This window comes from Equus caballus, chromosome 18 (genome assembly GCF_041296265.1).
Source record: "Equus caballus isolate H_3958 breed thoroughbred chromosome 18, TB-T2T, whole genome shotgun sequence".
NCBI classification, from domain to species: Eukaryota; Metazoa; Chordata; class Mammalia; order Perissodactyla; family Equidae; genus Equus; species Equus caballus.
Window position 1 is genome coordinate 40,441,251 of NC_091701.1, and position 27,890 is coordinate 40,469,140.

Below are 27,890 nucleotides of genomic sequence, written 5' to 3' on the forward strand. Positions count from 1 at the left end.
AATCTGTTACTAGTATCTCTTCATAGAGTTGTGGCAAGTATTAAATGAACATGTACATTCATAGAGAATATTCACAGAGAAAGAGAGAGCATGAGTAAGAGCTTAAAACAGTGCCTGACACATAGTGAGCCGTATGCAATTTTTGATATTATCATTTTATAGAAATTTCTATGAATCTTATTTGAATCTTTGTAGGTAGCTTTTTTTTTTTCCCATTTGGCCCTCTTTTTTTTACATTAAATACATCTCATAGTAAGTATTTGTGGACCAAATGTCCTTAACTGGCTTAAGACAGTTTGGTGGTACGTGATTGTCAGCCCCTTTTTTTTTTTTTTAATCTTTTTTTTTGAGGAAGATTAGCCCTGAGCTAACATCTGCTGCCAATCCTCCTCTTTTTGCTGAGGAAGATTGGCCCTTAGCTTACATCATGTCCATCTTCCTCTACTGTATATGTGGGACACCTACCACAGCATGGCGTGCCAAGCAGTGCCATGTCTGCACCCAGGATCCGAACTGGTGAACCCCAGGCCGCTGGAGTGGAACGTGTGAACTTAACCTCTGCACAACTGGGCTGGCACCAATTGTCAGCCTCTTTGTGGGGCCTCTGACAATCTGTGTCCTTAGAGCCTGGGTCTTCTCACCCTTCACAGGGCCCCTGGGTGATGAGGTCCGTGCAAGTCAGTATACGACCGAATTCCACTTGCAAACGCTGATTAGCAATTAGGCACGAGAGCCAGGCAAATCATCCCGGTATGTCCCATGAGCTCACAGCTCCCAACCAGAACCTCGTGTGAAATGTTTGCTTAAGCCAGATACCACAATGTCCTAGAGCAGGATCCAGCCACACTCGACATCGGATCAGGTGACAAAATCCTGCATGAAGCGGCAGGCACAGGACTAAACAAACACCAGGCCTAGAGCAGCATCCGGGCTCACCCAAACCTTATGCTCCATTCATTTGAGGGTGAGATGCCCGTGTGGTACACATACCTCAGAAACAATGCATTTCACCAATAAAAAGTTATTTCTAACATCTCTTATGCTAAAGAATAAATCCTCTCATGTAAATGCAGAAACGAATATTTGCAGGAGCTGCCACAGATTCCAAGTCCAAAGTTCTGATTAGTGCTTTCAGTGTTCACAAACTGCCCTCTGGAGTGTGCGTTCCCCATCAGAGCACTGCAAAGGGTTCATTAACTACTCCTAGGGTGAATAGTAAAAACCAACATTTTTTTTTTCTAGGAAGATTGGCCCTGAGTTAACATCTGTTGCCAATCTTCCTCTTTTTTTCTCCCCAAAACCCCAGTACATAGTTGTATATCCTAGTTGTACGTCCTTCTAGTTCTTCTATGTGGGATGCTGCCACAGCATGGCTTGATGAGCCCTGTGTAGATCTGTGCCCAGGATCTGAACTGGCAAACCCTGGGCTGCCAAAGTGGAGTGTAGGAACTAAACCACTATGCCACCAGGCCAGCCCCTAAAACTAACTTTGAAAGCACACACATAAATCTTACTGTCTAAACTGAAGTATTTAAATCATGACAATAATCGCCTAATGTTGCGAACCCCTCAGACTGTAACTGATTTTTTTGTTTAGGTGACAGCCTACGTATCGACTCTGATTTTTTAAGATATTCATAGATTCCTCATTAAAAATGAATAATTAAAATAACATTAGCTGATAAAATGCTCTCTTTGTAAGGAAACTTTACAGCTCTTGATTTTGTAATCAATGAAAAATGTGTTTTCAGATGCATGGGGGGGTTGGAAGTGATTCTACATGTGACTTAGGCACATCAGAGGTGACACTGACTTGAGCCCTTTAATACCATGATTATCAGTGGGAAACGGTCCTCAAAGAAATAGATTTTTGATGACACAAATGGAATTTTGGAACTTCAATATCAATGTATCGACACAGAAGATCTTTTCAACTTTCGCTGTCTAGAGAAGACAACTTTGGTTTATGATACAAAAGCTGTGAAGCCGAAAGGGTAGGACAGAGTTAATTGACATGTTTATTTAGGACACACCTCACCCCCTTGCTTTTGAAATGGAGCTAAAAGTAGGTCACAGTAGGCAAAATATTCAAAGAAAATATATTTATTTTTAGTGTCCTTGATGGTACATAAGTTTGGCTCTAGTTAATTGCACAGAGGGCAGCAGGAGGGCACAGATTTTCTGCAGGATAAGGGAGAGAAGGCAGAAGGGAGGAAAGCTCAAGAAGGGTAATTGAGGAAGACAGGCTTTGTCTAGTTTGAAGTGGATTGTGTATGGCTAAAAACCTGAACCGAAGTTTTTTGCTTTTGTTTTTTGTGGTTGCATTGTCGGGGGAAATGAAGGAACCCTATGATTAGTGAGACACAGCAATTCAATGGGGTGTAAACATGAAACCCTTTAACTGCTCCCAGACTCCTCTGGTAGAATCCTGCTTTACTCTGGGCACTGGGCTCCCTTAGCTTAATGATGTCTCCATCCAGTTCCATAACTTCCCAGCCCCATTGCCAATGCTCAGACCTATTCATTTTTAAACTTCAATCTCAAAAACAAAACAACACAGAATTTCGCAGTCAGTCTAGTGGGAGTGGGAGATGTGTCTACTCTCGCACACCTGTCTTCTCCCACTTTCCCAGACAGGACCACCCTAGGTTTGGAGTATGGAATGAGAGGCAGGATCTCCTTACTTGACTCCTTTGGACGGGAGGCAGTGGGTGCTGCCACCGAGCTTGCTGCTGCCTCTCTAACACCAGCAAATTTTCTTCCCCCTCGATGGCTGCCCCTGTTGACTCTCCCTGGGTCACATGTCCTGGTACACAGTCCCTAGACATGGGGTACGGCTCAGGCTCAGTCTCTTCTTCTCTCTCTCAGTCCAGGTCTCCCCCTAACCAAATGGTCCTCTCGTCCAACGCTCTCTTGGATGCGGTTCTGGCAAGACGGCTCAAGCTCAGCTACTTTGTCTATTCCACTTACAGGAAACTCTATCCTTGCAGTGCAGACGATGGAGATGCAGCCTGGAGCCTCATGACGAGTGAACTGGAGCGCTCTGTAGGAGACAAGGGGAACAAGAGAAAACAACCTATCATTAACTCAAAAGGAACGCACCATTCCTGGAAGTAATACAGTTCCAGGCTGAGGCATGGAGTGGACAGGACAAGCTCCCAATCTACCTCCTAATTCCAAACATTCATTTAGTGCTCAGTACACAGACAGAGAACACTCAGATGCTTCAACTGATAAGCAAGATACTGCATTTGATTTTTGCCAATAGGCAGGGAAGGGAGAACAGTTCTACTTAAGGCACACACCTCCTCTTTCACACTTGAGGCAGAGACTGTCATGTCCAGAGCTCCCCACATCTGTCCAGTGCTCTGAATCTTTCCCTGATATTGCTCTGACCTGATATAATGCTCCTGAAGAAACATCTTTCTCACTGAGAATGATCAATCTCAGTGTCTTCTTCCTGAGGCCTGATCCAAACAACTCCTTTGTGTACTCACTCACTAAACTTAATCGGTCAGCTCCTTCCTCCCAGCTCCCATATTTTCTGTAGCCCTTTGAAAGTCAAGGAACAACTCTGGAACTAAAATCAACAGATTATTTTTTTAAACTTTTTATTATGGAAATTTTCAACACTAACAAAAGTAGAAAGAATAGTATGATAAACTGGTATGTGCTCACCACCCAGCTCAACAATTATCAACTCTTGACCAGTCTATCTCCCCACCTACTCTCCCTTCTTCCTGTTCCATGCGTCTAAATATAAGAACTCTTTTTGTTGTTTTACACATAACTGCAATACCGTCAACACACCTAAAAAATAAACAGCAATTCTTAATTATCATTAAATATCCAGTCCGTATTCAAATTTCTACAATGGTTTCATAAATTGGGAATGCTAACAAAGTTTATCTGTTGTATTTGATTGAAACACTTCTTGCACGGATCAGATTACACCAGGTTATGCTGTGGTAGCCGACAACTCCAAAATCACAGTGGCTTACAACAACTCAGGTTTATTTTCTGTTCACGTGAATTTCCATCATGAGTCAGCTCTGCATCCTCTTCGCTCCTGGCCACGGGCTGAAGAAACAGTCCCTATTTGGGATACACCCACTTCCTGGCAGATGGAAATGAGGAATGGTTGAAATACAATGACTTTTAAAACTTCTGCTCAAAAGTAGCAACCATCACATCTCCTCACATTTCATTGGTCAAAGAAAATCTCAGGGCCAAAGATGCTGTCAGTGGGGAGAAGAGCAGTATAATTCTCCCATAGGAGTGGGCAGCAAATATTGGGAAGAATAGAACTATCTTTCTTTGTAAGTCTTTTTTAGGTTCTCCTCCTCATCTTTGTTTTCTTTTCAATTTACTATTTGAAGAAATTGGGTCATTTGTGCTGCAGAATTTCCTATATTCTCAATTTTGTTAATCGCATCCCTGTGGTACACTTGTTTGACATATTTCTCTGTCATCTCTATTTCTTCTAAACCTGTAGTTAAATATACAGGCATTATCAGATTCAAGTTCAAATTTTTGGCAAGGATGCTTCCTAGGTGGTCACGTGTGTTACGTTAGTTATCTCTTGCTGTGTAACAAATCATCCCAAACCTTGGTGGCTTGAAACAATAATAATCATATATTATCTCATGGTTTTTGTGGATCAGGGATTCAGACAGGGCACAGGGGGATGGCTTATCCCTGCTTTATGATTTCTCGGGTCTAGCTCGAGAACTCAAAGTCTGGAGGACTGAAATCATCGGAAGGCCTGACTGAGGCTGAAGGTTCTTTGTCCAAGGTGGCTCACTCACTTGGATAGCAAGCTGGTGTTGCGGAATTGGTTCTTTTCTATGTGAGCCTGTCCACAGGGCTGCTTGAGCATCCTCACAACATGGTGGCTGACTTCCCCCAGAGTGATGGATCCAAAGACCAATGCTGAAGCAGCAATGTCTTTTATGACCTAGCTTGTGAACTCATACACTGACACTTCCATTGGTCACAAAATCAGCCCGTATTCAATGTAGGAAGTCTATACAAAGGCATGAATACCAAGAGAGGAGGTTCATTCGGAGGCATCTGGGAGGCTGACTATTATACGTATGAAGTGGTTTTGATGTTAAAAAAGACAAGTAGGGACAATCTATATCATGTTGTGTAGGACAATGGCTTCTAGCATTTGAGATGCCATGGTCCAGTACAGCTTCAGGGGGAAAAAAATAGGGCCTAAATGGAACTACTAGATCTTTATTTTGCCACGTAAAGTCACTCAAAAAGACTGACCTATTAATTCTACCATCATTATTTTTTCATTTTTTTTAAAAAACCCTTTTTCATATAGAAGTACATTATCTCAGAATGAAGAATTATCATTTTAGATGTGGGGCAAGGAGAATTCTCCTAAACTGCTAGTGGGAACATACATTGGGAATCCACTTGGAAAACCTTTTATAGTCAAGTTGAGAATTGACTCACTCTGTCACCCAGCAAGTCCACTCCTAGGTATACATCCTAAAGAAATGTACACACACACACACACCAGGAATCGTGTACAAGAATGTTCATAGCACTGGGGGCTGGCCCCATGGCCGAGTGGTTAAGTTCGTGTGCTCTGCTGCGGCGGCCCAGTGTTTCGCTGGTTCGAATCCTGTGCGCAGACATGGCACTGCTCATCAAGCCATACTGAGGCAGCATCCCACATGGCTCAACTAGAAGGACTCACAACTAAGAATATACAACTATGGGGGCTGGCCCCGTGGCCGAGCGGTTAAGTTCGCGCGCTCCACTGTAGGCGACCCAGTGTTTCGTTGGTTCGAATCCTGGGCGCGGACATGGCACTGCTCATCAAGCCACGCTGAGGCAGCGTCCCACATGCCACAATTAGAAGGACCCACAACGAAGAATATACAACTATGTACCGGGGGGCTTTGGGGAGAAAAAGGAAAAAAAATAAAATCTTTAAAAAAAAAAAAAAAGAATATACAACTATGTACCGGGGGGCTTTGGGGAGAAAAAGAAAAAAATAGAATCTTTATAAAAAATGAACATTCATAGCACCATGTTAACAGTACTCCTGAACTGGAAACAAACCAAATGCCCATAGATAGACAAAATGATGTATATTCATACTGTGTGATTCCATTTATATAAAATCCCCAAACAAACAATACTAAAGTATAGTGCTCTGGGATGCATGCTCTGATGAAAAAAGTTTAAAAAAAAGAGCAACAGTGTGATTAGTATAAAGGTCAAGTTGTAGTTACCTTTGGGGAGAGGGAGCATTTCTGATTTTGAGGAAACACAAGGTGGAGACTGCTGGGAGACCGGCAATGTTTATTTATTGACCTTAGTGATAGTTACACAGATATTGTCTTGATAACTCATTAAGCTGCACATCTTATGTTTTTTCTGTGTGCTATATTTTACCATAAAAAGGGGTGTTTAAAAAGGAAAGAAAATTAGTCTTTTTTTAATTAAAAATTTTAGCTTTAGGGGAAACTTTTTTAAAAGAGACCATCTGTTCTTTTTCAGCTCCATCATCCCTTTCCCACCCCTTTCTCCATACGGGGTGTCAGCAGGATCTCTGCTAGTTCCAGCACTGGCAGCCTCACACTAGAGACTTGCACATGTCCCTGACTCAGTGGAGCAGGAATAGATGTGGTTATATACACACACGTGCACACACACACTCATGGGGCGTCCTTCCCTGTGCTTCAGGAAGAGGATGCGCCTTTGGTCCTCTTTCTAGGTTGGCAAGAAGAGGGAATAGCCTCTCCTCAAGAACTCTGCAGCCCTGCCAAAAGGTCCCCTACTTCTTACTCCCTGGCCTTCTAGGCAGGAATGATGATAGACTTGCTGGTTCTTCTGACAGGCCCTGTCAGAAAGCCCTGCTGGCAGCCCCAGTGCCTGGCAGTGCCCTGGACTAAGAGTGTGTGGTGCTTAGCACTGTAGTTCTCAGCAGTGGACCTGCATAGTGCACTTTGGTACAGGCACCTTACAGCGTCCTGGTACACCACTGTTGATGGAGCATCTATTACATGCCAGGGATTTTGCAAGTTGTTCTCTATTGTGCAATGCTTTATAATTTACAATATTTTATTTCATTCTCATAACAATCCTTTGAAATAGTTGGGAGATATCTAATTATTTCCATTTTTCAAAAAGGCCATTGAGCCTCCAAAGGCTTGAGTATCTTAGCTAAAATCACTGTAAAGGGCTAGCCTTACCTCTGAATACTTCCCATACCCACAGCCTCTTGACAGAAGAGTAGCCCTGGGTGGTTCCTCAGACAGGATTTATTTGATGGTATCTCCTGACCCACTTCCCACCCCAGTCCACAGCTTTTGCCAGAAATGGTGACCCGACTCAAGGGCAGCCAAGCTATAGGGCAGAGATATATGGGGTGGCCTGGAGAAACAGATCTGCCCAAACAGGTAAGATGGTAATTACATAGATAATTAGATTGTCTCGGAATTGTTTTGTGAAAAATACAAGGAAGCTGTTCTTATAAGAGGAAAAGCTACAAGACACCAGAGATGAGAAAGTTGTGCACAGATGCCATAAGGCAGTAGGAATCATTAAAAACAGGGAGTATGAGTAAGAGTAAGGTAACTGTGAACAGAAAACATATATATTTGAAACAAATAGAAAGTGAGTTATTTAAATGGCATTGGCAGGAGCACCGGAAGGAAAGATTTCAAGGGACTAAGTTCCCATAATGATGGGGACCAGCACTCCTGTTGCTGAGGAGGCTTAGTCCAGGCCCTGTACTTAAGTTCCCTCTCATTTCTTTTTTTAAATTTTGGGCAGATGACCAACCTATGAAGACAATGATAAAGGAAGTCTGAGCCTACAGGCAATGAATATTCTACCTAATTGGATGACAAGAGTGAAGTCTTTTTTCCAAAGGACTGATGGAAAAGTAGCTGAGAGAAAACAAGAAAGTTAGAGAATCAATCCAGGAACTCTAACATCTCATTAATAGGCTAGAGAGATTAAAAAAAAAAAAAGGGACTAAATAGAATGAAATAGAATGAAGGAAATTATCAAAGAAATAATGGAATAAAAATCCCCACAACTAGATGATGTGAATTTTCAGAGGATAAGGTCCCACTGAATGCTTAGTGAAACAAATGAGACTGGAAAAGAAACAAAAAGCCATGGCATATCTTCACATAATTCCAGAACACCAGGGAAAAAGAGAAGACTCTAAAAGCTTCAAGAAAGAAAAACAGGTGACACACAAAGGAATAGGTAGGAGAAAGACACTAGACTTTATTTTTTCATTTTTTTTAAAGATTGGCACCTGAGCTAACAACTGTTGCCAATCTTCTTCGTTGTTTTTATTCTTCTCCCCAAAGCCCCCCAGTACATAGTTGCATATTCTAGTTGTGAATGCCTTTGGTTGTGCTATGTGGGACACTGCCTCAACGTGGCCTGATGAGTGGTGCCATGGCCGCACCCAGGATCCAAACTGGCGAAACGCTGGGCCGCTGAAGCAGAGTATGCAACCTTAACCACTCGGCCATGAGGCTGGCCTCCACACTAGACTTCTTAACAGCAACACTGGATGCCAGAAGACAGTTTTGAAAAAAACCAATGTTTATCAACTAATACCCAGCTAAACTGTCAATCAAGCTTGAAGGAGGAATAAAAATATCTTCAGTCAGTCAAGGCCCTGAAAGATTTATCTTCCAGGTGCCCTTTCTCTGGAAGCCACTAAAGTTTGGGTTCCAGCAAAATGAGTGAGTAAACCAAGAAAAAAGCAAAGAACAAGGAAAATAGGAAAGCCACAAAGAGAACCCCCAGGCAGTGCAGGAAACCTAGAGAGCAATCACTCTTCGTTGAAGCAAGATAATGACAGGCTTGGAGAGAGTAGTCTCCAGGAAAAAGGATGATTCATACAGGTGAGGATTTGGCAAATTTTTTTTTTTTAAGATTTTATTTTTCCCTTTGCTCTCAAAGCCCCCTAGTACATAGTTGTGTATTTTTTAGTTGTGGATCCCTCTAGTTGTGGGACGCTGCCTCAGCATGGCTTGACGAGCGGTGCCATGTCCACACCCAGGATTCGAACTGGTGAAACTGTGGGCCATCAAAGCAGAGCACGCGAACTTAACCACTCGGGAATGGTGCTGGCCCCAGGATTTGGCAAAATTTATATCTTTATGATAATGAGTCTCATTGATCCATCCATATGTACTTCATTGTTTTAATTACTGTAACTTCATAGTGTGTTTTGATATTTAGTAAGGGAGGAACATCCTCATTTTTCTTCCCTTTTAAAGTTTGCTCTTTTGGAACAGCTCAAAACAACTTAAGTTGCAAAACAAAAATCCACTTTTGAGACCATAAAAAATGCTATTGGGATTTTGGTTTTAAATTCTTCATGGCTGTATAGCAGGGTTAATTTTTATCTGGTATGTACTGCTTGGCTCTTCTGCTTGTTTATAATTAGCATCCATTTTCATTGCTTGATATCTGCGACATACCAATTTTAAATATTTTTAAAGCCCTGTGGCAGAGAAAGCTAGCTGGGCATATTGTTGCCCAACTTTACTACATTTCCCAGCACTCTTTGCAGCTCTCTTGAAATGTGAGCGGAAGCAATGAATGCCACTTCCAGGTCTGGCCAATAAAAAGTTCCAGGCTCATCTCTTCGTCTTCTTTCCTCCTTCCCTATTGCTTAGAATGGTGATGGTGACAACGAAAGCCACTGGAATTTCATAAAGATGGTAGAGACACTACAATCCTGGATCCTTGAAGTTCTATGTGGATAAGAGCTGTGTGGACAAACAGCTCCCATCCCTCCAGCCCCACTGCTACTGAAGGGAAATCTGCTTTGAACTATTAGAGAAGAGAGAAATAAACTTATGGTCTTTATGAGAAATTTTCAGCTGTATTTATTACTGTAGCTACCCTAACCAATATAATGACTAAATGAATGTTACACTTTTGAAGGGCAATATGATAGTGCCTATCAAAATCGTAAAAGCAGAAATGTTTTGATATAACAATTCCTTTTATGAGAATGTATCATACAGAAATAAATAAGCAGATAAAGTTATATGCGCCAGAATGTCTGCTGCAACATTATTCATAGTAACAAAAAACTGTAGATAATCCATATGTACATCTTTAGGAAAATAGTAAATAAATTATAAGTATCAAATGAAATACTATGTAGCTATTAAAAAGAACAAGCTATGTGTTATGAGAAGAAACGATGTCCCTAATAAATTATTTAATGAATAAAAATTTGCAAAATAATATACACAGTATTTTCTAAAAGTTTGGTAAGACAACGATAAATACATAGGACACATATATACATTTATATTTAAATTCATACGTACATCATATATATATTTGTATGTGCATAGAAAAAGGTTTAGAAAGTTACGTACAGGGCTGGCCTGGTGGTGTAGCTGTTAAGTTCGCACATTCTGCTTTGGCGGCCCAGGGTTTGCCGGTTCAGATCCTGGGTGTGGACATAGGTACTGCTTGTCAAGCCATGCTGTGGCAGGCCTCCCACATATAAAGTAGAGGAAGATGGGCATGGATGTTAGCTCAGGGCCAGTCTTCCTCAGGAAAAAAGAGGAAGATTGGCAGCTGATGTTAGCTCAGGGCTAATCTTCTTCAAAACAAACAAACAAAAAAGTTACATACCAATATGTTAACAGTTATTACCTTTATTTTTATTTTATTTTTTTGGTGAAGAAGATTGTCCCTGAGCTAATATCTGTGCCAATCTTCCTCTATTTTGTATGTGGCACACTGCCAGAGTATGACCTGGTGAGTGATGTGTAGGTCCATGCCTGGGATCTGAACCTGCAAACCCTGGACCACTGAAACAGAGCATGTGGACTTAACCACCATGCCACTGGGCCAGCCCCAGTGATTACCTTTAAAGAATAGGAGCACTGTGGTGGTTTTAAGAAAATGTTCAAAGTATTTCAGTACTCCTCTCTTCAAAAGGTGGGGCCCCGTTTCTCTCCCCTTGAATGTGGTTTGGATTTAGTCTGTGTGTGATTCCCAAGATTAGGTTCTAAAAGACATTCGGCTTCCTCCTTGCTCTGTCTTTTGGATCCCTCACCCAGGGCACAGCTTGCTTCCACCTTGTGAAAACACCCAGCAGCCCTATGGTGAGGTCTGTGTGGTGAAGAACTGAGGCCTCCTGCCAACAACCAGCACTAACTTGCCAGGTATGTGAGTGGATGCTGCCTTGGTAGTGGATCCTTCAGCCCCTGTCAAGCCTTCAGATGAAATAATCCCTGCTGGCACCAAGACCGCAGCTTGTGAGAGACTCTGAGCCAAGAACCACCCAGCTAAGCCACTCTGGATTTCTTTCTTTCTTTCTTTCTTTCTTTCTTTCTTTCTTTCTTTCTTTCTTTCTTCCTTCCTTCCTTCCTTCCTTCCTTCCTTCTTCTTCTTTTCTTTCTTTCTTTCTTTCTTTCTTTTTGAGGAAGATTAGCCCTGAGCTAGCATCTGCTGCCAATCCTCCTCTTTTTGCTGAGGAAGACTGGCCCTAAGCTAACATCCGTGCCCATCTTCCTCTACTTTTTTTATATGTGGGACGCCTGCCACAGCATGGCTTGACAAGTGGTGCCATGTCCACACCCAGGATCCGAACCAGTGAACCCTGGTCCGCCAAAGCGAAACGTGCAAACTTAACCGCTGCGCCACTGGGCTGGCCCAACCACTCTGGATTTCTGACCCACACAAGTTGTATGAGATAATCAATGTTTATTGTTTTAAGCCATTAAGTTTTGGGGGTAATTTGTTATGCAGCAATAAATAACTAGAATGAGTATGAAGAGGAGAAGGGTAGGGGAGAAACCTTTAAAAATTTGTTATATTCCTCTTCATTGATCACATTATTATAATTATCATGTGTGGTTTTTCGTTTTTTTGCTGAGAAAGATTGCCCTAACATCCATTGCCAATCCTCCTCTTTTTTTCCTTGAGGAAGATTAGCCCTGAGCTGACATCTGTGCCAATCTTCTTCTACTTTGTATGTGGGATGCCTCCACAGCATGGCTGATGAGTGGAGTAGGTCCATGCCTGGGATCTGAACCTGTGAACCTGGGCCACCAAAGTGGACCACGTGGAACTTTATAAGTATTTGGCCACCAGGCCAGGCCCAGCATGTGTAATTTTTAAATAAAAAAACTTTAAGTTAGGACTGGCCCCGTGGCCGAGTGGTTAAGTTTGAGCGCTCCGCTGCAGGTGGCCCAGTGTTTTGTTGGTTCGAATCCTGGGCACAGACATGGCACTGCTCATCAAACCATGCTGAGGCAGCGTCCCACACGACACAACTAGGAGGACCCACAACGAAGAATGTACAACTATGTACCAGGGAGCTTTGGGGAGAAAAAGGAAAAAATAAAATCTTTAAAAGAAAAATTTTAAGTTAAAAATGACAACTTTTAAGAAAAAGTACTAGCTCATCATTTGCTGGACCTATAAAGAATAATATACCTTTCAAAAAACATGTAGGAAACTCTCAGGGACTAGTGGTGGTAATTGCGTATACAGAGAAACAGGCCAAAAATATATAAAATACTTACTCTCAGTGATATAAAATATAAGATACTGCCAGTCATCAATCATTATTATGTTTTTCTGACCGAATATTACCCAGTCATCCCTGATTTGCAAAGGAGAATACCACAGAAGAGCATTTCTCTCTGTCGTTCAAATGTTCAAAGGACAAAGAAACCCTTTCTGGTTTTTTCCTTAGAGAACCACTACTTAAATTTGCAGTTTTGATTAATGGTAATGCCACTAGTTAAGACACCAGTTAAAGAAGTTAAGTATTTAATATCTGCTTCTTTCTTGTCACCTCCATAGCCTTCCTCTGGGTTGTACCTGTTAGAACGTCAGTATTTGTCTTTAGCTCACATTATTTCTTCTCTTCTACCCAATTTTTTAATCTCTGCACTCCTTGGGCAAACCCAACAAATCAGTCTAGCCAGGTTGCAAAGTAAGAATTTCCTTAAAAAATACCATTGACTTAATGACTTCCTCTGTTCATAGTTACATTTAATTCCTGTTGAGCTAATGGCACCAGGGGACTGATGTCTGCATCCTGTAGCAAATATTCCCATCATTTCTTCCTCTCCACTTAAAAACATTCTTTAGCTCTTACTAAAGTTAAGGGCCCCAGAGTTCTTTACGTGAGTATTGTATGTGCTGTTATACGGATTTTATTCATGTACCAGATTTTTTAAAAAGTGAGTATTAATCTTGCCTGTTATATAAACTAAACGTCTGCAATTTTCCATATGTAACAATACCATCCAGGGAGGAGGGAGTGTAAGAGAAGAAGGGGAAAAGTCATTACAAAGAGAACATTAGGCTAAGACAAAGGAATCTAGACCTAGACTGACTGTCTGAAAAGTTAAAGTAATTGTTCAACTTGAATTACATCATCAACCCAAGTCAGGGTGTTCAGGGCCATTCCAGTCATGGCCATTCCAGCTAACCACCCAAGGAGTATAAAAACTGCTCTCAACCTGTTCTTGTTCGTTTTTAGTATCCGGGCTTCATCAGCGTTCAGACAGAAACTTGACACCTATTTGACTCACTTAAAATATGTTAGTAAGATGATTGTCCCAACCCCCTCCCCTGGTTCCCTTTGCTAACACAGTCAAAGCATCTACTATAACAGTCCCAAAAGAGGATCAAGATCTACCCTGTTTTGACTATGGAAAGCAGGTCTTTTGAGTACTGACTGTTTTATGGTCTCATTTGGATTGTGGTAGGCAAATAAGAGTGAGATAAAGCCCAAATAAACTGGCTCTCAAATTCCCATGCTTGTATGGATTTATTTGGTCCTTTGATGTCTTTTTTGTTTCTCTGTTGGAATGTTTCAAATATGCACTTAAGTCACCCATAGAAAAAGCTGCTAATGTAAATGGACGTGTGTTTAGAATGGGCTGTCATCTTAACCTTCCCAGAGATGCAAAACCCATAAAACACAAAGGGTCAATTGGAATTACCTCTTCGGTTTCTTCTTTTAAATATGAGAGGTTACAGAGTTCAGATTGCCCTTTCCTTCTCCTCTCTCTATTTATTCAGGTGACTTAAATTTGGGCTGTTATAAGGAGGGGTTGACCCTCAACTCTAGGACATTCCTCTTAAAATTGAGTTTTGACTTCCATGCCTTACTGATTATTTTAAGAGTGCTATTTAAGTCTTTGATACTCTATCTTCACAGCGATTGCCATTAAAAAAAAATCTATAGGAATATAGGAGTGTGTAATCTGCTGTATTAGAACTCTTATTGTAAATGGTCTTTTCAAGTTTAAAAAATATTTAGTCATAAAAGTGTTATAAAAGTAATACTAAAGAAAAATTGAGAAGTGGGGGCGGAAAATCATCTGTGATCTATAACTCAAACACAAGCACTGCTACAATAGAACTAATCAGAGGTGGCATGGGGCCTTGACCCATCCAAGCGCCTCCAGGTTGGTATAATGAAGCTAGAAAGCTCTAGAACCAATGTTGCTGTAAAGTGGACGGATTGCCTTTTACATGTAACATCGTATCACAAGTATTTTTAGATACGGTTTTCACAAGAGAGGGAATTCTATTCCTTCAGGTTTATAAATTTTCTTTCAGAGTGTACTTAGAGAAATTAAAATCTAGCTATCTCAATATCTTCAACGTTAGTTGAATATTTAAGGTCTTACCATCAGCTATATAGTAGAAATGAGACACAGTGTAAAAGCTATTTTAAAAGTTTAAAGGGTCATCCTCTCCTTGCTGAAAATTACATCCTCCTAGAAACAGGTCAACGGTACCCAACCATGCTCTGCCTGAGGCTTCTAGACAGAATCAGTGTCTCTGGCTTGTCTCAGTACACACTTCACTTCAAAATGTGAATCCCTGTCAGAAGGAGTACATTCAGAGCAGCAATAAAAAATATATACATATTGCTTTTAATGAACTTCGCAAAATTACAAACACTCTTCAGGGATTAAAGGTGAGAATTATGTAAGAGCAAAGAGAGCTCTTTAAAGCAATTGGGCATCACCCTGGGTAATAGGAGCCACTCTGAAGTGATCACTTGAAGGTTTTTGAGGAACAGAAATAGCATAATACTGCCTCTCAATTTGATGGCACTGTCTGTCTGACCCACTTGGCATCCCCAGTATCTCCTTTTCCACGATCTCGTTTTAGTCATTTTTGTTTCTGATCTTGTGGAGTACAGTTTCAGGTCCTTGGTTAGGTTAGTTCAGTTGGTCTCCTCATTATACTAATGAGGCCACAGAAGTATGCACTGTTTGTCTTTGTGGAAAGAAGCATTTCTTAACAATAAACCCTTTTCTCTGTTCTTTATCCTTTGATTCCACCCGAACTCCCAAAGTTGTGAGGTTGTGAGCACTGAGCATGCTATTCTAGGAGGCTTGGGGAAATAATGGAAAAAGCAGAGATTTTGGAATTAGATGAAACTGAAATCAAATCTACATATTAGATGGGACTCTTGGACAAATTGCTTGACTTGTCTAAGCCTCAGATTTCTCATCTGAAAATTAAAGTGAAAAAATATCCAATTTGTTATGAGAACTGGAGACTCTAAGTCATCTGACACGCGGCTGGTAGATAACAGGCACTCAGTAACACTGTTTCTTGAAAGTCATTAGTGTGATCTGCCATCTCTTTCTGGTGCCCCTCTTCCCAGCACATGGCAGGATTGCACTTCATGGCCCACTTTTGGTCGAGTGGCGCCGAGGGACTGGTTCTAGCTAATGAATTGTGAGCAAAAATGACACATATTTGAAACTGCCAATGCAAGGCCCTTTCCTTTTGACATAGTGACTGGCAACATTGAAAATGGTGGCTGCTCTGGCAGCTTGGGTTCAAGGCTACAATCAGGAGAGTATCCCTTCTGACCCACGAAGGGTGAAGAGAATGAACAAGAAACAAATTTTGATATTTTTAGCCACTGACATTTTAGTGTTGTTACTGCAGCATAACCCAACCTACCCTGTTGTTTTCCTCTACTTGAACAACAAAGCATAAAAATGGAAAGAAGAGGACCAGAATTTAATTAGTAGATTGAAGAGATGTCTGATAGTTTCTTTGATTTCGCCCTAGTCAACATGATGAAGTTATATTTCCAGACTGAAGCCAGAAATAGCTTTCCCGATCGTGGGGATGAATCCATGCTTCAGTCCAAGTAAAGGAGCTTGGGGAAGCAGAGACATGAGAGCAAGCTATTTATGGTGTCATATATTCACCCTTGGGAAAATCTTGAGAGATCTCCTAGGGCTTTTATGCATTTCAGATTTGCTCTTGGGTGAATCAACAACATTCTGTTTTCCCTACCTCCATGCTGCTCTTGCTTACAAAGCATTAACAGGTTCTTGATTTCCAAAAGAACTAATCTACTATATTCATAAATAAAAATAAAACAAGCATCTCTTGAAAATGAACATTTCTTTCCACCAAATAAAATAAACGTTGATCAAAATATTTAAATGTCCTATTCCCTTCCCCCTCAAAGTTCACTCAATTTATCAATAAAATCATCTCCTTAGAGGGTTAGTTGAATATAACCTAGCAGCAATAAAAAAACTACAATACAGTGTCAAATTCTATTTGAACAAATGTTATTACAGCCAGTGTCTCTGAACAATGAGACTGTTTACCAGCCCTAGTTGATAATGCACTATTTACTACAACCAAATTCTAGAACAATAGCTGTGAACGCTTCTTAGTGCTCACTGCAATGACAGCTGACTTGTAATTAGGATACTTTATAGCAAGATAAAATGTAACCTTTACTATGGTGTTATTATTGGCAGGCAGTTCACTGAGTGCTTCGATCAGGATTGCATTCAGCTGTATATAACAGAAACCACACCACGGTGGCTCAGCCAAATGGAGTTCATTTTTCTCGTGTAACAAGAAGTTCGGAGGTAGGTAGAGTCAACTCCTGGTACAGCTGCGTGAGAGAGTCATCAAGAACCCAGGTTCCTCCTAGCTTCCTGATCTACCATCCCTAGCATGTGGCTTTTGTTCTCTTAGTTGCGAGATGGCTGCTTTTCTTCCAGGTATCCCCATTCTATACAGAAAGAAAAAGGAAGGGCAAAGGGCAGAACACACATGCTGGCTCTGTCTCTTTTTTTATCAGAAACTGTTGCTTCCTGGAAGTCCCTCCCTATAGAACGGAATCAGATGGTCACCATAGCTGTAAGGGAATCTGTGGAGGGAGTATGTTATCTCGGCACATTGCCACCCCAAACAAAATGGATTTCTGTTAATAAAAAAGAAAGCTAGAGGGGCCGGCTGGTGGCACAGCGGTTAAGTTTGCACGCTCCACTTCGGCGGCTCCGGGGTTCACTGGTTCTGATCCAGGGTGCAGACATGGCACCACTTGGCAAGCCATGCTGTGGTTGGCATCCCACATATAAAGTAGAGGAAGATGGGCATGGATGTTAGCTCAGGGCCAGTCTTCCTCAGCAAAAAGAGGAGGACTGGCAGCAGATGTTAGCTCATGGCTAATCTCCCTCAAAAAATAAAAAGAAAGAAAGGTAGAATGGGTCTTGGGTAGACAACTAGCAATATCCTCCATTAAGCCTTAAGGGCATTATCCCAGATCTTTGCAAGAAAACAGTGAAGTAGCTATTATTTCCCCATTTTATACCTTAGGAAACCTAGGCACAGAGGGCTGAAATAACTTACCAAGGTTACACAGATGCTAGGTGGAGAAACTGGAATATGAAGCTAGGAACCCTTTGGAACATGCTTCTCAAGTAATCACAAAAGGCAAAAATGGCCAGCTGATCAAGTTTGGAGCTTGGTTCTCCTGTAACTCCTCTAACTGCTTAATCAGTCACACAGAGAGCCAACCCAGGGCATGGCCAAGGTCTCTTGGGCAATCTGCCAGGAGGTCCCTACGGGAGGCAGTTATGCTGTCATACTTTCCCAGCTATAACCACATACTCTCAGACTCCAAATAGTCTTGAAGCAGCTGTGACAAGCATCTGCATGAGCTTGCTAATGAGGCAGAGTTCATGAGTCCAGGAGCTTGGCACATCACGGTTCTGGGAAGCAACCTGGGTTGGGGGAGGGGTGAATCCAAGGTGTGGCCTTTCTGCCCTCTGGGTTTAGGGAGCTTTATCTCAGGCATGGGATAAGGCACTTCAGGCTCAGGGAGAGGACAAATCATTTTGAGGCTATAAATATTTACCAAAATTCAAATAGTCATTAAAATGCTGGGGGTTTTTTGTACTTACCATCTTATCTTTATTCATTACTTTAGTTAACTCTAACAGTTCCTGGCCTGTAGTAAATTAAATGAAGTATAGCAACAAGAAGAAAGGCTTAGCTCAGAACGGGAGAGCAGAGGCACTGGGAGCCAGCCAGCATTCTCAGGTTGTAAAATAAAATCTCCAGACCAATCGGACACTGGCCTCGAGCCATGGCAGTGATTAATGCCCGAGTTGTAAAAAGCGCTATGGTGGGAATGGTTAGCCAGGTTGTACTGTGTACGTGCGTGTGCGTGTGTGTGTGCACGCTGTTTTTTTTCTTCAAAGCAGCTTAACCTGAAACACATAATTTTCAGTTGGTTTAGAATCTACAAATAAAATACTCATTTACTTTTCTTTTTTAATTAAGAATTTAAGCAACTTTATAGAAGAAAAGAAGCCTAAGAAACATTAGCTCTAAATTAGCTACTTCATGCCAAGTCTCCCTAATCTTTAATATACTTCTGTGCATTTTTACACAGTTGTAATTATTGCAGTAGACATACAATTCTGAGTTCTACCTTTTTCACTTAAATTTATTTCGTATGAACATTTTCATACTTATTTGAAATATATGGGTTTTTTTTTTAAGCTTAAGAGTATTTTATTACATGGATCAGCCATGGTTTGCTTAATCATCTTGCTATTGTTGAGCATATGGGCTATTTTTGTGGTTTTACTGAAATAAATGATGCTACTTCCAACATCTTTGTACAAATTTTCTTTTTTTTTTTTTTTTAGGCTTTAGGTTATTTCTTTCGATTATGTTCCCCAAAGTGGAATTATTTAGTCAATGAGTATGAAGAGTTACTCAGCTCTAACTGTGCTCTGACTTACAGTGTTATCAGCAATGTAGAAATATACCTGCTTTTCCACATCACGGGATACGGTGATTATTTGTCTCTTAGCTCCACATCAACCCTTTTATAATCTGCTTCAAAATGCTGGGGCTAGGATCGTGCAAACTATATTTTCCAGGTTTCATTTCTAGCTGGCTTCCTGTTAGATTCTGTCAATGGAAGGTGCCAGCAGAGAATCAGAAGGCATTAGAAGGAAAGATGACAGAGGTCACAACTCTCTTCCTTTCTGTTTCTGGCAGTATCTCTAGGAGAGCCCTCATTGCTGGATGCCCCCTCCCTTGTTCCCGGCATCTTGTTTGGCCCTCCCAGTGACACAGTAAGAAGTGCAATCTTGTTATCGTAGTGCCGCCTCCTCCAGCTACTTTCTGTCTTTCTGTCCTTACTAATCTCAGGGTCACCTACCTTTCCCTTTTTGCCCTCTCAGCTCTCCCAACAACATAATTTCCTATATTAAATACTCTCTCTTTGAAATACCTGGTTTGGTTTCTATTTTACTGATGAGTGTCTGATTTATAAGCCGGGTCTTATAATTCTAATACGTATTTTATGAGGGTAATTTGTGTATGATGGTTCCCCAAAGTCTTATTTTGCATTTTTAAAAATTGTTGGTGGAAATGGATTTTCTTTTTTTTTTTTTTTTAAAGATTTTATTTTTCCTTTTTCTCCCTAAAGCCCCCCAGTACATAGTTGTGTGTTTTAGTTGTGGGTCCTTCTAGTTGTGGCATGTGGGATGCTGCCTCAGCGTGGCTTGATGAGTGGTGCCATGTCCACACCCAGGATTTGAACCAGCGAAACCCTGGCCATGAAAGCAGAGTGCACAAACCCAACCATTCGGCCATGGGGCAGGCCCCTGGATTTTCCTAAAACTGTAAACATTTTCCCCTTTTGTCATCAACTTAATTGCTCTGCATGACTTTAAGTTTAATGATAAAAATCTCTAGATGATTACATATATGTGCATTATTTCAAAACAATAAATTACTTGTATTAAACAGAAAAAATAAAACTTTGAAGATTTCACTAGCAAATATAATTGATTTGTAGATTTAAATCTGGTCTTAGGATCTTTATTCAATTTCGTTGGCTTATTTTTCCGTTTCAACAAATCCTATAGTGGGTTGAGAGTGGCCCCAAAAAGATATGTCCACATCCAAATACTTGGAACTTGTGAATGTTACCTTATTTGGGAAAAAGGAGTCTTTTGTAGATGTAATTAAATTAAGGATGTTGGTATTAGATCATCTTGGATTATCTGGGTATGTGCCCTAAATCCAAAGACAAGTGTCCTTGTAAGAGAAAGGCAGAGAGAAATTTGAGACAGAAGAGAAGGCGTAACAGAGCAAGAGAAGGCCATGTGAAGATGGAGGCAGAAACTGGAGTGACTCAGTCATAGCCAAGAAATGCTCAGAGCCGGCAGAGGCTGGAAGAGGTAAGGAAGGATCTCCCGAGAGCCTTCAGAGGGAGAAAAGAGCACAGCCCTGTGGACATCTTTTTTTTTTTTTTTTTGAGGAAGATTAGCCCTGAGCTAACTACTGCCAATCCTTCTTTTTGCTGAGGAAGACTGGCCCTGAGCTAACATCTGTGCCCATCTTCCTCTACTTTATATGTGGGACACCTACCACAGCATGGCCAAGTTTGTGGTAATTTGCAGCAGTAGCCACAGGAAACTAATACAAATATTATACAATTTCAATATCTATTGTTAAAAACTATTTTTCTTTATTCCATTTTTAAGATTCAAAGTATTTATACATTAAAAGGGGAAAAGGTCACATAAATGTCCCATTAGGTAATTGGGTTTCAGATGCTTCTTTACCTGTTTCCATCTCTTATTTAGTATTTGTTCCTACCTTTTTTTAGGCAAGATTTATTACAAGTTGTTCTTGTTCTGTTCTTTTCTGTTCCATTTTGATGATGACTCTAATAAACCTTATAATTAGGCCTCTGTGTCATTCATGTTCAAGGAAAAAAAAAAACCTAATAGCTTTTTATTAAGCCAAGACTCTTACAATTAATTTATCTTTGCTTGTGTTTTTTCCTTCCAATCTTTCTTTTTTATTTTGGATCGATTTATCCTGTTCTCTTCCCTTTCTTTTGCTTCTTGTTATAGCTGTGATTTCCAACCTGTTTTTTAAATTGTGGTAAAAAATATATAACTTGTTTTTTAATATCAAAGATCTCCTTGATTACTTTTCCCCATATAGTTCATAATTTGAAGGATTTTTGTCTGTAACCCATATTTGCTCATTTCAGTAGATACTTGTTGGCTTGCTTCTCTCTAATCAGATAGTCATTTGGGAACTTCCCCTTTCCTGGTGTAGCCCACATGCTTCGAGGCAAACTAATCACATCTTCCTCTAACACCAAGAGATGTGACATGAGTGACTTGGGCCCAATCAGCATGTCCCAGGCCCCAGTCCATTATCATTGATTTAGAAGCGGACATTGGACTTCAGCTGGTCCAATAGAGGTGAATTTCAGGATTCTTGCTTAGAAATGTGGGGACAAGAATGTGTGTTCTTTCCTACTGGATGTCGACAAGGATGCACACAGCCCAGCTGCAGTTGCAGCCATGTTCCATTGTTAAGGGGAATCAGCTTTAAGATGAAGGATGAAGCTCACATTTTACAAAGCTAAGCTGAGCAGAGGATGGAAAGAAAATGGATCTTTGATGACCTTGCTGAGCTGCTGGGTCATCCAATTTTGAAGCTGCTCTTCCCGTGGCCTCACCACTTACATGAGCCAGTAGCACTCTACTATTGGTTACGCCTTTTTAAGCTGAGTTTTCTCGGATTCTAGCCTTAACTGGTATATCAAGCAATAACTAATTAGTCATTTTTACTAAGACGTAAATTTGAGTTTTGATCAACAACTATAATACTTGTTACTATTTATTGAGTATCTACTATGTGCCATTGTATTGAGAAGTAGTTAAAATCATCATCATTAAAAGCATAGCTCATATGTCAGCTGCAGAGGTAGGGAGAATGGCACAGAAGGACACATAGAAGCAATGCGTTACCACAAACAACTTTCAATTTAACAATAGGCACTCCTTCATTCTTAAAGTGTCCTTTAGCCACCTCATTGCAGGGAACTTTTTGGGGGGTAGGGGAGGAGTCCTTTATACACATTGCTTCATACCTTTTGCTATTTTATAGTTTCCTGTTACCTCCTCTCCTCGGAAGCAAACCCACATTCCTCTCCTCATCACACTCAGAGCAGTCTGGCCCCTGTCTGTGATACCTTGCCACTTATCTCATACTCGGGACCAGAGGTCTCACCTCCTGACCCAATGAATGTTTTCCCAGTAAAGACCTTCTAAAGGGGAATTCTGATGCCAGTTATTAAGATAACAGTTTCACCTTGGGTTGCAAAGAGGTTAAACCACTTTGCCAAAGGCTCGAAGCTAAGAAGGGGAGAAGTGAATACAGGTCTGCCTATCTCTAAAGGCTAGGTGTTTCTGTTATACCATGGCAACTCTCAACAAGAATATGAACAGTTACTGTGTGACTTCTGACTCTAGAAAAGGCCACTTAGAAAAGGCCACTTAGCTTCCACAACTGCCCTTGGAAACTCACTCCAGGAGCCTTCAGCTGCCATGTACGAGGTTCGGCTATGCTTGGGCTGCCACGTGGAAGAAACCACATAGACACAGATAGAGAGATGCCTAAGGAGTCCCAGCTCTTCTGGGTCCTCCCCGTCTAGGTATCAGAATCCACTCGAGCCACATTCTGACTGCAGTTGCGCAAGGGACCATGAGTGAGAACTGCCTAGCTGAGCTCAGTCAAATCCTAGATGGTTATTATACAAAGACACTGAGTTTGGGGTCGTTTGGTATACAGCAATAGGTAACTGGGAAAAAATGCACGATTTGTATTCATTCAATCATGCAACATGTTCCTTGTCCTTATGGAGCTCACATTCTTGTGGGAAAAGCTGTCAAACTCATTATGACCAACTTTTAAGCCACTCTGCCATTTGGTCATCACCATTATTTATTGTACAGATGGCTCTTCTCAAGGGCCTCTGGATATTATGTTTTAATCAACATCTGGAGGCAGTTTTTACTTTTGATACATTTGTTACTCTAAGTGATGATTCACAGGACATTTTTTTAAATGGTAATTTTTTTCTATTATTATTTTGTTTTTCCTGAGTATTTTTTGCCATCTGATTCTTTTGTGTGTGTGTGTGGAAGATTAGCCCTGAGCTAACTACTGCCAATCCTCCTCTTTTTGCTGAGGAAGACTGGCCCTAAACTAACATCCATGCCCATCTTCCTCTACTTTATATGTGGGACACCTACCACAGCATGGCTTGCCAAGCGGTGCCATGTCCACACCCGGGATCCGAACTGGTGAACCCTGGGCCACCGAAGCAGAACATGCACACCTAACTGCTGCGCCACCGGGCCTGGCCCCGATGATTCTTTTAAACTAAACCTTCTGTTTTGAGATCATTGTTAATAACACACGCAGTTGTCAGAAATAATACAGAGCTTTCCTGTACCCTTTACCCAGTTTATCCCAAATGGTAACATCTTGCAAAACTATACTATACTACCACAAGGATACTGACATTGACACAATCAGGAAAAATAACATTTCCATCACTGCAAGAATCTCTTCTGTTGACCTTTTATAGCCATACTCCCTCCCACCATCCCTAACTCCTGACAACCACTAATCTGTCCTCCATCTCTATAATTTTGTCATTTCAGAATGTTATATAAATGGATTATACAGTATGTAACCTTTTAGAATTGGCTTTTTGCATTTAGCATAATTCCCTAGTAATTCATCCAAGTTATGTGCTTCAATAGTTCATTCCTTTTTATTGCTGACTAGTATTCCACGGCATGGAAGCACCATAGTTTGTTGAAGGACGTCTGAGCTGTTTCCACTTTTTGGCTATTACGAATAAAGCTGCTGTGAACATTTTTGCATAGGTTTTTGTGTGAACACAGTCTTCATTTCCCTGGGATAAATGTCCAGGAGTGCAGTTGCTGGGTCATATGGTAGCTGCCTGTTTAGTTTTTTTTAAGAAACTGCCCCACCGTTTTCCAGAGTGGCTGTATCATCTTATACTTCCTTCAGCAATGTGTGAGTGAGTTAGTTTCTCCGCATGCCGCCTGATTTTGAATGATAAGTTAAATACAGCTTCCCAAATTAATAATTGGACAATTTTTTTTTCAATTGCAGATACCAATTCTCTGTCAACAAGGTTTAGGCCTCTAATGTTCCAGTTGGGTCCTGGAGGTAGGATGAGGTCGTGGAGAATTACAAAGAAGATGAAGAGCCTAAGAGGACACCATCTAATTTTAACCCCCAGTGATTGCTGTCTTATTTTGGGTTCCTGACATCGTCTTTTAACCTGTTTCTATTGTAATTGTATCAGTAATCTCTTTCCCTTCAGGTGGTCTTTTCAAAGGCACTGGAAACGTTGAAGAGTGAGAAGCGATAGATTAGCTGTAAAAGCAAAAGGAGGCTTAGGAAGAGCCTTGAATTCACTGAAAGGTAACAGGGCTTTAGCTACAGCTCACTGGGAAGTCAGATCAATCTTTAGTAAGTAGCTGGTTTTTAGAGCAAATGCTCTAGGTAAGGATAACTTCTCTAATGAAGCCCAGTGGTTTAATTTCTCCTGATAATTACATTGTGCCCTATTTTCTCTTAGGCAGTCATGACTCCCGTAAAAGCCACTGAAACATTTAAACAAGACACACGAAAGAGACTGAGAGCAAAACTTTGTATTTAAACATTTCTGCCCCAAATCTAAAATGTTCAGATCTTTAATAGGCTGTTTTAGATAGAATTTTAATTATTGTATTAAAATCACCAAGACTAGTTTTAAAAATAGTTTTCTAAACACAGGAATCCTGCTTTACGCATGTTTTGGCTTGGAAGTCGCTTCTGTCTATTCTGCATTGCCCTTTAGCGGAGAAACCTCTTCTGTTCTAGGAAATTGATCACCATCATCATCAATATTCCCATGTGTTTCTGGATTAGGTTGTCTGGTCATCAAAGGGGAAACAGCAACCTGATTTTTATGCAAAGCCAAAGTCTCCATTTTGGTGAGGCTCACCATATTTAAGCACCCCCCCCCCACCTTACCCCCTTTAAATCAATATACTGATACACTGCGTAATTAAGAATTTCCATATGTTGATTTGCATAAAATGAGGTACACCTGTATTGTATATATACTACAATTTTTCCTCTTTAACACTAACACAGGAGAAAAATATAACTCTGTGAATGGCTCCTGACTGATACTGTTTAAGACAAGAACTGCCAATTTATCCCCAGATGAGCCTCGGAGAGCTTAATTGGAGTTATTATCTACCACTAAATAATCTTTAAGGCACTCTTCCTTTCACATTTGGCAAATGTGGGCATTCCAGACTGCTCTGATGAAGCCTTTAGGTTGTTATTCCAACCAAAGTGGTCCCAGGTAATGGGGAGGGAAAAACACAGTTTATTGTCTCTTAAATAAATGTTAGCTTTTGTCGAGCATTTTCTAATTTATTAAGTGCGTTCCACCTTATTTTATTCCATCTTGACAAATCTGTGAGGCAGAGATTCTATGCTTCCCTCCTTATTTCATAGATGAGGAACCGGAGGCTCAAAACAACTGAACCGCCAGGAATCACAAACAATAGGTGCCGAAGTCAGAACCGAAGTCTAGATTATGACTCCAATGTCAGTGCCTTTTTATACAACTTCCTGAGAAGAGGGAAAGCACCACTCCCAAGGCGGAGAATACTAAAATGCTTTTGTTATACCCAAACTTAACAGCACATTTCTTTTTAAGCCATCTTAACCAGACTCAACAACATTTATTGGAGGGATTACTACCTGATTACATTACGTCACCCTTCCTGAACATGGGAAATTTCTATTTCCCCCTAGAGACCAGTTCACCGTCAGAAGATTGGACTAAATCTGTATATAAAATGTTAGAGCACAAGCCATCTTGAACCAGATCCTCCCAGGATTTTAGCTACTCCTATATTCTCATAAAGAAATGAGAACCTCTGATTCTATCTCCCTACTTTCTTCCCTCAGTGGACTCCTTATCAGTTTAAAGATTGGCACCTGAGCTAACAACTGTTGCCAATCTTCTTTTTTGCTTTTTCTCCCCCTAATCCCCCTAAGTATATAGTTGTATATTTTAGTTGGGGGTCCTTCTAGTTGTGGCATGTGGGACGCCGCCTCAGCGTGGCCTGACAAGCGGTGCCATGTCCCCGCCCAAGACCCACCCTGGGCCGCCAAAGCGGCGCTCACAAACTTAACCACTCAGCCATGGGGCCGGCCCATCCTTATCAGTTTAAAGGATTCACAGCCTATCCCCTGTTGGATGAGTTTCTACAATATTGGCAGGCCATGTGCTAGACGTGCAGAGAGGTTTATATGTCCCATTGGATGATGTCTAATTTAACTGTCTGGCTAACTGTGCACAACCGTGGCTTTTACTATCCCTGGACAAGTGTCTGCCATTAGCCCACAACTGACCACGGTGGTGGCACACGTGTGTGACCACAGATCATTACACATGTAGGAACTGTGCAGGGGTATGTCATTTCATTGCTTTTCCCAACTGATTTCTAACTATGACCCAACTTATTTCATTATTCCCATGTCTTTAATAATTCTTTTCTCCCCAAAATGTTAAAAGGGAAAGGAAGAATGAATGGACCAAAGGAGAATGAATTCTATAAATGTTAAAAGATGCTCCAAAGGAGGTGAAAAGTGTTCATGAGCTGAATTATTTTTTTTTAACTTTTTTTTTTTTTTTAAGATTTTATTTTTTCCTTTTTCTCCCCAAAGCCCCCCGGTACATACTTGTGTATTCTTCGTTGTGGGTTCCTCTAGTTGTGGCATGTGGGACGCTGCCTCAGCGTGGTCTGACGAGCAGTGCCATGTCCGCGCCCAGGATTCGAACCGACGAAACACTGGGCCGCCTGCAGCGGAGCGCGCGAACTTAACCACTCGGCCACGGGGCCAGCCCCCATGAGCTGAATTATTTTGAGTCTGGGTTTCCTACCTTGCCTTATGTTTTTTGGTCCTGTCTCAGTTTTTGTATTTAATTACTATACTGTTTTAAACATTTCACTTCTCACTCTGTATTCTATACTACACATACCATAATAAACACTGGCTATGATCCTAACTTAGGCTTGATTTAAAATAGAAGTACTTAAGAATCTGAGCGAGGGAAAAAAGCATACTAACACTCACAAGGCACATTCTTTCCTCACCCCTTCCTCAGCCTATTGCTCTGGGCGGTAAATTGTGCAGTACAATAACCAGTTTATTATTTGCTATTTTCTTTCTCTCTACTGAGAAAAGCTCCATTGCTAGCAATTTAAAAATAGAATCCAGTATCTGGTATGTATATTTGGCGAATGTGTTCAACATATAATAGTCATGTGGTCTATATTGCTCTCTTTTTTTCAGCTGGAATCAACAGAAATGTAATGAGTGAGCTTTTTAAACTGGATGGGATGAGCAGAAATACCCTAAGAAAAACAAAAGTGATTCTTGCTCTCCCCTCCCCCTAAAAATACAAATCACCTAACAACTAAATAAAACACTTTTTTTAAGGGAAAAGCAGATTTTTAAAAAGCATTAAAATTCATTTTTTGAACCTGGGCTCAGCTAATACTTCACATATTTAGATGCCTAGAAAATGTTCAAATTTTTTTTCTGACAGAAGATCTTAAGGATCCTCTTTTTTTTTTCTCACTCATGAATTTTTATTACTGTGTTTTTGGCCT

General features: G+C 40.8%; 1 non-coding gene across 1 annotated transcript; it reads right to left on the reverse strand.

The window, feature by feature from the left end:
• Positions 1–3,091: 3,091 nt before the first annotated feature.
• Positions 3,092–3,281, reverse strand: LOC111768939 (U2 spliceosomal RNA). Its single transcript, XR_002801622.1, has one exon. It is a non-coding gene; the product is annotated as a U2 spliceosomal RNA (small nuclear RNA).
• Between the last annotated feature and the right edge of the window lie 24,609 nt (positions 3,282–27,890).